The 8,986-nt window shown below is 35.0% G+C and overlaps 1 long non-coding RNA gene across 1 annotated transcript; it reads right to left on the reverse strand.

Moving 5' to 3' along the window:
- Window positions 1–664: 664 nt before the first annotated feature.
- Window positions 665–3,199, reverse strand: LOC121315830. The gene is made up of 3 exons (XR_005950329.1): window positions 3,133–3,199; window positions 1,838–1,856; window positions 665–808 (listed from the first exon to the last, which is right to left on the reverse strand). It is a non-coding gene; the product is annotated as an uncharacterized LOC121315830 (long non-coding RNA).
- Between the last annotated feature and the right edge of the window lie 5,787 nt (window positions 3,200–8,986).

Consider the following 8,986-nt stretch of genomic DNA (forward strand, 5'->3'; position numbering starts at 1 on the left):
ACCACAGTGCGCAATTTGAGCTGTAACGTAAGAATAATATTACACCAGTTCAGCCTGCATATATAAAGAAACAAAAACATGCTAATAAAAGTTGAGGGCAGAAAATAAAAAAAAGGCTTAACCCACTCAGATCTGCCGGTGCCGTTATATCCAATATTTTGTCAATAACTTTTTACCCTGCAAAATGTAACTTTTTAACTACAGGTGCCTTATTGGACCAGCATTATGAAACTGATATGAGACTACGTCTGAAATTTTGATTATTCTAATTTTTTTTTTTTTTTTTTTTTTTTTTTTTTTTTAAATTAGACAATATCAGATATTATCTTATAGCTTGGGATTCAGCGTAACATATCTGGGTCCCAAAATGACAAATGCTTACAATGGAGTCCAATTTTTGGAAACCTATAAAGATATCCTTGGTTCCTGGTTCTTACAAAAAGTGACACGATGACCTTTCTACTCTGAGATAACCGAGAGAGCTGGAAGGTCACAACCTCACATGATTTCTCAATAGGAACCAAATACACATGAGATAACAACATATGTTTGCAAGTAAAATGCAAGCGGACAGTTAGATTAAGAAAAAAATTGAACCACGGCATTTGGCAATAAATACAATTAATAGTAAGCGATATAATATATACCTGAAACCTACCTGTAGTGATGCTAATGTTGGTTAGTAGGACATTATTTGCAGCATCAGTCAGAATGAGTGGGGAATTTGCAGATAGTATGTCGGATGAAATACTGTCAGCTCCTTCTACATCAAGTATCAGCTCTGCATAATATGCCACGGTTGATAAGTCTGCAAAATGCAACAGTGTTATAATATAACATAACATACTGTATTAACAAAAATTATACAAATGTATTTTTTTTTTTACCTGTTTGATTTTAAGTTTTATTAAAACGTACCATTGACAACCCCAGCACACACCCACCCAATATCTTTTCACTCCCCAGCTCCAAAATATATATATTTAACACTACATTACTATTACTTAGTACGCTTTGAACCTTGGCCACAATGCATAGTTAGCTACAGTCAGTGCAGAGAATTTCAAAGCAGTGCTCAGCATCGCCACCTGTTGACAGACCTGAGCTGTTCCAGTATAATAAGAAAGGAATGTATCATCAACTTATTTGTATTGTCATTAATAGCACTTAATAAAGCATTACACTTGCATTTACTCATTGCACTACACTACTGCCTAATTATTAGGGACATTCTATAGCACTGCAGCAAAGTTGCTTCATCCAAAATACTGAAGCATTAGTACAGCACAGTAGCTGTGTGTTGGATGGTGTTATGCCACTTTTCATAACTGGATATCAAATCCTTATTTATTCGTTACCTGGCAAGGCAGATTGCAGATGAATGAAGGTTGTGGAGTATATTCTAATGATCTTAATATTGCTGCCTTCAAATGTATTGTACATTTATTTATTGTATTTTTAATTTACAGAGTTAAGTCTATATGGGTCAAGGAATCACCCATATAGACTTAATGAGCAACTGCATTAAGATCTGCCAATTTTAAGATAATTAAAATTGGCCCTCAAAAAAAAAAAAAAAGAATCTACTAAACATTGTACATTTTACTAAAAATTGACAAATCGTTTGTCCTTTGTTTATACACGACATGTGCTATAAATATATATATATATATATATATATATATATATATGAATATAATAAAAACATATAACAAAATTTTTGTCTTAGATAAAACAGAATCTGCATTTTATATAAATCAGAAAGCTTAAAGCCAACTAAAGGTTTGAGCAGTTGTAAATTCATTATTTTTATAGAAAAAAAAAAAACAATACTTACTTGCTTCAACTGCTGTCACCTGTTGTAAACAGATATCAATTAAAATATATTTAGTTTGATCCCATTCCATTTTTTTTCTATCTAACTTTGTATCTGCCTGAACATTCATGGAGTACTGTAGATAGAGTAACTAAATAGAAATATGAACCAAAGATTTAAAGACGATATTCTGTTGATTTTTGAGTGTGACTTTGTAAAAGTCAGTGTGGCTCAACTTTGTGTTGTATTTTACATTACATATGCAAATATGCATTTGTCTTCTTCGCATTATACATTACATTTAAACAAAGTTTGAATATTCAGTATTTAGTCCAGCAGTAGAAAACGCTGAGTGGGTTTTGGGTTCAGTTGCTCCAATAGCAATTGATTATCTGTTTTTTAAATCTACCTTTATCAGACGTTGAGCTTGCATTCAGCTTCTCCTGAGCATCCAAAAAACCATCAGAACAGTCTTCTTAATCCATTTCAACTGTGTAACAATGACCTCTGCCATGCACACCCACTCTCTCTTTCTAGTTGTCAAAGACATATTGTCACATCGTTTGAATGGAACAAGGATGTCAGTCCAAATTCTTGGGATACTATAGACAAGCTAAAAGCTAGGTTAATAGAGGATATATCATAAAATCCCATGACTAATGGTATGTTTGTCATGGACGGTCACATCGATAACACACAAGCCTCCGGGTGAGTTTACTGTTCTTCTGCTGCAAGAATACTGTCGTTTAAATCTTTCATGAAATATCCTGTGTGTGCCATGAATTTTTACTTTTTCAAGATGTCAGTAAGAATACTGTAGCTAGCCTAACTCACTTGAAGGTAATGTGCAGTAGTCTATTACTTTTTACAATGCCGTACAGAGTAGGCAGCATAGAGCTGTCACTTCCCACAGATGAGCTGCATGTAAAAAAGTGCATTCTTCATACCAAGTATGAAGAATGCACTATCAGCATGCTGTAAATAGGGTTTGTTTTAAATGAAATGCAGTATGCTTAGCAGTAGCAGGTATTTGCGGTGTAGTATGTTACAATAGTAATAATACAAATAAATAAATAAATAATCGGTTCATTAACTTTCCATCACATAACATAAAAATAACTGGAGAGGTAGCAGCATGAGTAAGATTGATTGAGAAAACTGCTGATATTAGACTAAAAGAACCCTGGAGCACTCAGAATGATTGCAAAGATCACAAACAATAAGAGAAATTCCATTTGAAGGATGTTTAAAATGACACTTTCCTAGTATAGTTTTAAAATGTATAATACGGTTTTAAAGTAGATAGACCTCCTTACCTGGATGGTGAGGGCAAACAATGCACAGTTCAACACAGCCAAAGGAGAGATTTTCATTTTGTGTCTGAAAAAGACAAAGATATACATGTCACAGATGACCAAAGTTTTCATGGCTTTAGTCACTGGTGATCTTACTGTATGCTGTTTTAGTTGCAATATTTATTGTCTTTTTTTACACTGTGTGTTTTATTTATTTTTTTATACCCAAACAGAGGTTAAATTGATGTGTTTTACGTACCCAGATGGGAGTCTCCAATAAGGAGTTTTATGTATGTGTTTTTACCCTTTTAATTATTTTATCATGGTCACAAGTGATTGGGACCTTAAATGTAGTCAGGTGCAAGTCATCAGCACCCTTTGATTAGTTCCCTTAAATAACTGGAACCAAAAGAACAGGAAACGGGGGAACACACTGGAACCAGACTGGGGCCATTTTGGACATGGAAGAAAGAGAAGCAGCACTGCAGCCTAAGCAACAAATACATTCAAGAGAAGCAGAAGGAAACAAAATGGCACAACTAAAGGCAGCAAAGTCTCACAGAAAAGAAAGTTGAGTCCTCTTTGTATTGTTGAAATTAAGGGAATACTGTTTCACAGTGGACTGCGAGTATAACTCGTGTTGTTGATGTAAGCGTCCGAGTTTGATGGATGCTAGAGTTCTAGTTATTGTTAACTGTTGCACGACTCCAGTACATTGGGACTGTCAATGGGATAGGTATACTCTCGGACTTGAAGATATCTTCATTGTATTATGAGTGCTAACGCATTGTAGTTTTGTCTGTCTCCAGGGCTTGCCTTCTCTCTCCCTCTGTTACAGAAGAAGGATTGCAGGGAAGATTGACTGCTATACGATCTGACACCCCTGTAAGCGAGGCTCTCACCTACTAGTTAAGTATAAGTGGCTGGATTGGAAGACTAATGATGTTGTAGGAAGGGGATGAATGCGGGGTGTGTGAATTAGCCCCGCTCAGAGTGACGTGGAAGGGAGAGCGAGTATTTTGGACGGATTGTTTCTCTAGGCTCGACGTCATGGAGGGAGGAAGGAAGCACCCCCGCCATGGGATCTGGATGCAAAGTATTGGAAAGGAGCATGTTGGCCTTTCATGGATAAATTAAAGTGCCTTCGTTATGGCAAAGATCACTTTAAAGAAGGCTGCTTTTTGTCCTTTGAGGAACGAGGCACTCTGCAGCCATTGAAGGTCAGGTGACACTATATTGGTATTGTGGACGTAATTAATCTACCTTCCAAACAGCATGTGACATTTTTAAATCCTCCGGTAAGACTGAACTATACTGTTTAGTTGTCTGAATACTTATTGTGTGGATATTAAATTATAGCACCCCTGAACTATACTGTTTAGTTGTCTGAATACTTACTGTGTGGATAATAAATTATAGCACCCCTGGGAAAACCATTGTTTTTTTTAGGGGGAATGTTTTTATTGACACTATGAAAAAAAAAAAAACTGTTCTGTTTTCTTGTTGATTGACTTAATAAAGAACAACTATTTTACTCACCTGTCTGTGTGGGTCATGTGCACTCCTGGGAGGTCCAGTGGTCAGTCTGAGATCCAAAAAACGTGGGGGGTATAGAAGAGAAGGTTATTATAAAAATATACTTACCTGTAAAGTTATGCAAACATAACCCCTGGCATACACGTACAATATATGCCCCCTTTCATCAAACCACCTACAGTAATCTGACTTCTGAATTAAGGTTTTTAGAAAGCATTTTTTTGTATAGAGTTACAACTCCTTTCTGACCAAGTGTTTGTTTGTTTCATGTAGTCTGAATAAGGAAAATAAACCTTTCCTTCACTTTTTTTTTTTTAAATGATGATGGGAAGATCTAAGCAAATTGCATGGCTTCACATCACCACAATGGTTATGAGTGATTAAAAGTAAACAAAAAGCAAATGATGCATCAAGACGTGCAAGTGAAATGAGCCATGGTCTGTGTGTAAAAACCAAAACCCATTTCCAAATTGTGAAATAACTGCATAAATAAATCTAACTGCATTATCCAAATGCTTGCATTACATACAAACAATTCAGTAAGATGAAGCGCTCTTGCACTGCAGTGCAAGGGTTAAGATGTGAACTTATTACATACAATAATATTCAAGATCCTTTATTTTCAGTGGCTTTTTATTTTATTTTATTTGCCAGAAAGCATATTTAAATAATTTTCACATTTGGTAGATACATTGGTAAATATATTTGTTTTTCATGCAAAATGTGGCTGTCTATTTAACATATTATAGATACAGGTTAACTCACAGAGTTGTTAACACTGGAAGCGAACAGAAAGTTGCAAAACAATATTTAGAGTTGATCAATGCAGTGCAATAAGTCAATAAGAACATACCCGACTTCAGATAGACTTCTGAAAGAATGTGACACTCTATGGAATCTATTGTGACTCCTAGCTCTTCATCTCCTTCAAGTTGACAAGCCAGTACAGCTCATTGTGCAGACACATACTGTGCAGTATGAGAATGCGATGCTACGCGTGCAAGGAACTAGCACAACTGGAATATGATGAAGAGCTCGGCGTTACTGAAAATGTGTAAGCATCAACACCTTAGGTAATGTAACAATTCCAAAGTCCTATAGAGTTTGCGTATGTGTTCACCTGTAGCAGGTGGACAAAGCCATATAAAGCCAACAGCAGTTACTCAAGTCATCAGTCACATCAAAGTAGACAAAGGGGTAGATGTACTGATGAACCAGTCGCAGCACAAACATACCGCAATTTGTATTTTCGTCGCGACAATTCGCAAGGTATACATTCTGTCATATATACTAAGAGAACATAAGTTAATGAAAAAAGCCGCAATATACTAATTGAAATATTTGTTGCATCTTCTTAACGAGCTCTCTAGCATACATTACGAGTGTTGTGCGACATTGTTCAGATAAATAGTGGGAGTTGATTTGTGGTTTGCTGCAGCGGAGAGTGCACAAAGGATAACGTCTGTACATGCAAGGGTGCATTACTCAAAATAGCATTGTTTTTGTTAAATGTAAACACCATCTGTACAATGCATTCTGTTCCATCTTTATCCTACCTATTTTAATAGTGTTATATATATAAAAAATGAAAGGCAGTTTAATCCCATCAGATTCTATAGTGGGGCCCCAACCTTCACCCCTAAAAAGCTTCTCATAATCATACTGTAGCCCCTCGCTAAACTGGACATGTTTGTCCAACATAAGGAAGTGTTGGGTTTAAAAACAATACAATAAAATTGCACACACACATACATTTACAGTTCTTATAAATATAAATCATTAATAACACAAATGTTTTTTGGGGAGGGTACAAATTACATTATTTATCAATATAAATCTGTACAGCAGGCCTATGCAGTACAGTAGTAAAATCAAATGAACACCTAGCACACTTTCTATTTATTTTAGTCTACTAGTAAGACAAAATTGAAACTAAATGCTGGTATTTCTTGTTGAGATATTCAGCAACTGCTAGTGAGCCTGTGTGTAAAACTAAGATTATTATATTATTATTGTTTTCTAGTTTTCCATCCAAAACTGAGCCCATTTATACTTTAGCCCATACATATTACTTGCATACTGTCTTTTTTCAACTTTTCGTTGGTTATTGTCAAAAATGACCAGTTCATTTAGCCAAAAAAAAACAAAAACAAAAAAAAACCTTCCCAACTTTCGCAAACATGTGTGGGTATTTTTCAATCTTAATACAATTTAAATAGCGTTGTTGTTTTTCACTCAGCAATGTTCATGGTTATGGTCAACAGTCAGTTAAAGGTCAACATGAATTGAAATGATTAACTTCAACCAACACAAATGGTTATTGTTGACAATTACAGGTCATTAAGGGTACATATATTAACAGCAGTAATAAAAAAGTTCATGAAATATCCACCTAAAAAACAATAAAATTCACTGTCAACATGACCAACTGAGAAATAACCACATTTGAAAAATATTCATTTCAATAATAGGTTCATCAAATTTTAAAAACAATTCTGTTTAAAAAAATTAAATTTACCTCGGTTGCAAATGGTTACTGCGAGTGTTCTGAATTTTTACTTCAGTTTCAGAAGAAGGGTAAATAATCCATACTCTTCTAAACAGCTATACAATAAGGATCTCTCAGGATCTTATCCAGCGTCTCAGTGGAAGGCTGAATGGAAAACACCAGCTCTGATTACTCACAAAGTGAACTTACTCTTTGAGCTTGATTATCTTCAACTAACCAAATGAGCTGTCCATCACATGTATCTGGCTTTAAATTTACATGAGACATTATCACCTTTTGCATCTGGTAAAACCAACATTGCTGTCACTTGCTGTGCCATTCCTATTTGAATGACAAATACATTTTCTGCTTGCAATTTCAGTGGGATGCAGTTCCCTCTAGGCTCCTACAAAGTGACTCTTTACTAATAAATACATGTAATATATTTTCTTCATAGCATGACATTAGCATCCACTGTAGAGTCTGGCAATACTAGACTGTTCAAGAACACAACAGTTTGCAGAACAAACTAATTTTCCAGATGGTACCCTAAGCCAACAAAACAGCTGAAATGTTTAGGAACACTAGTGCTTGCTTACCTGTGTTTTCTTAATAAAAATAACTGTTATCATTAACTATGGCACACTCAATCATATATAGCAACACTAAAAAAATACTCAAGTGAGCATAGTTCATCAAACCATTGAGTGAGTGTATGCAATAAACTATACACAATGGCTCAGTGATCCATCAAACTTTCTTTCACTTGTTAGGCACACTAATTTGTAGTTTTGACACTAGCTTCCACAGTGGAAAATATCACTAAATATCAATTTCAATTTGACTTAACAAATTCCAGACTCTTGATTCATTAAAATCTAGCCTGTAGTTCATTATTTTGTCTTTCCATATTTGTGGCTCTTTTCTACTGGTGTAGTAGTAATGGTGACTTCTCTTGTACTATATTTTTTATTTCAGGAAACATTTTTATACTATAATATTATACTAATAATTGATCTGACATATTTATATACAAATTTTATATACATACTTATTATACTTATATATAATATATATATATATGGATATATATATATATAATATATATTATAGATATATATAGTTATTATATACTGTGCAAAAGTTTTAGGCAGGTGTGAAAAAATGCTGTAAAGTAAGAATGCTTTCAAAAATAGACATGTTAATAGATTATATTTATTAATTAACTAAATGCAAAGTGAGTGACTAGAAGAAAAATCTACATCAAATCCATATTTGGTGTGACCACCCTTTGCCTTCAAAACAGCATCAGTTCTTCTAGGTACACTTGGACAAAGTCAAGGATTTTGTAGGCATATAGTCAAATATATGATTAAACAATCATACCAAACAGGTGCTAATGATCATCAATTCAATATGTAGGTTGAAACACAATCATTAACTGAAACAGTAACAGCTGTGTAGGAGGAATAAAACTGGGTGAGAAACAGCCAAACTCAGCTAACAAGGTGTGGTTGCTGAAGACAGTTTACTGTCAAAAGTCATACACCATGGCAAGACTGAGCACAGCAACAAGACACAAGGTAGTTATACTGCAACAGCAAGGTCTCTCCCAGGCAGACAGGGGTTTCTAGATGTGCTGTCCAAGTTCTTTTGAAGAAGCACAAAGAAACGGGCAATGTTGAGGACCGTAGACGCAGTGGTCTGCCAAGGAAACTTACTGCAGCAGATGAAAGACACATCATGCTTACTTCCCTTCACAATTAGAAGATGTCCAGAAATGCCATTACCTCAGAATTGGCAGAAAACAGTGGGACCCTGGTACACCCATCTACTGTCCGGAGAAGTCTG

The sequence above is a fragment of the Polyodon spathula genome, chromosome 5 (genome assembly GCF_017654505.1).
Source record: "Polyodon spathula isolate WHYD16114869_AA chromosome 5, ASM1765450v1, whole genome shotgun sequence".
Taxonomy (NCBI): domain Eukaryota; kingdom Metazoa; phylum Chordata; class Actinopteri; order Acipenseriformes; family Polyodontidae; genus Polyodon; species Polyodon spathula.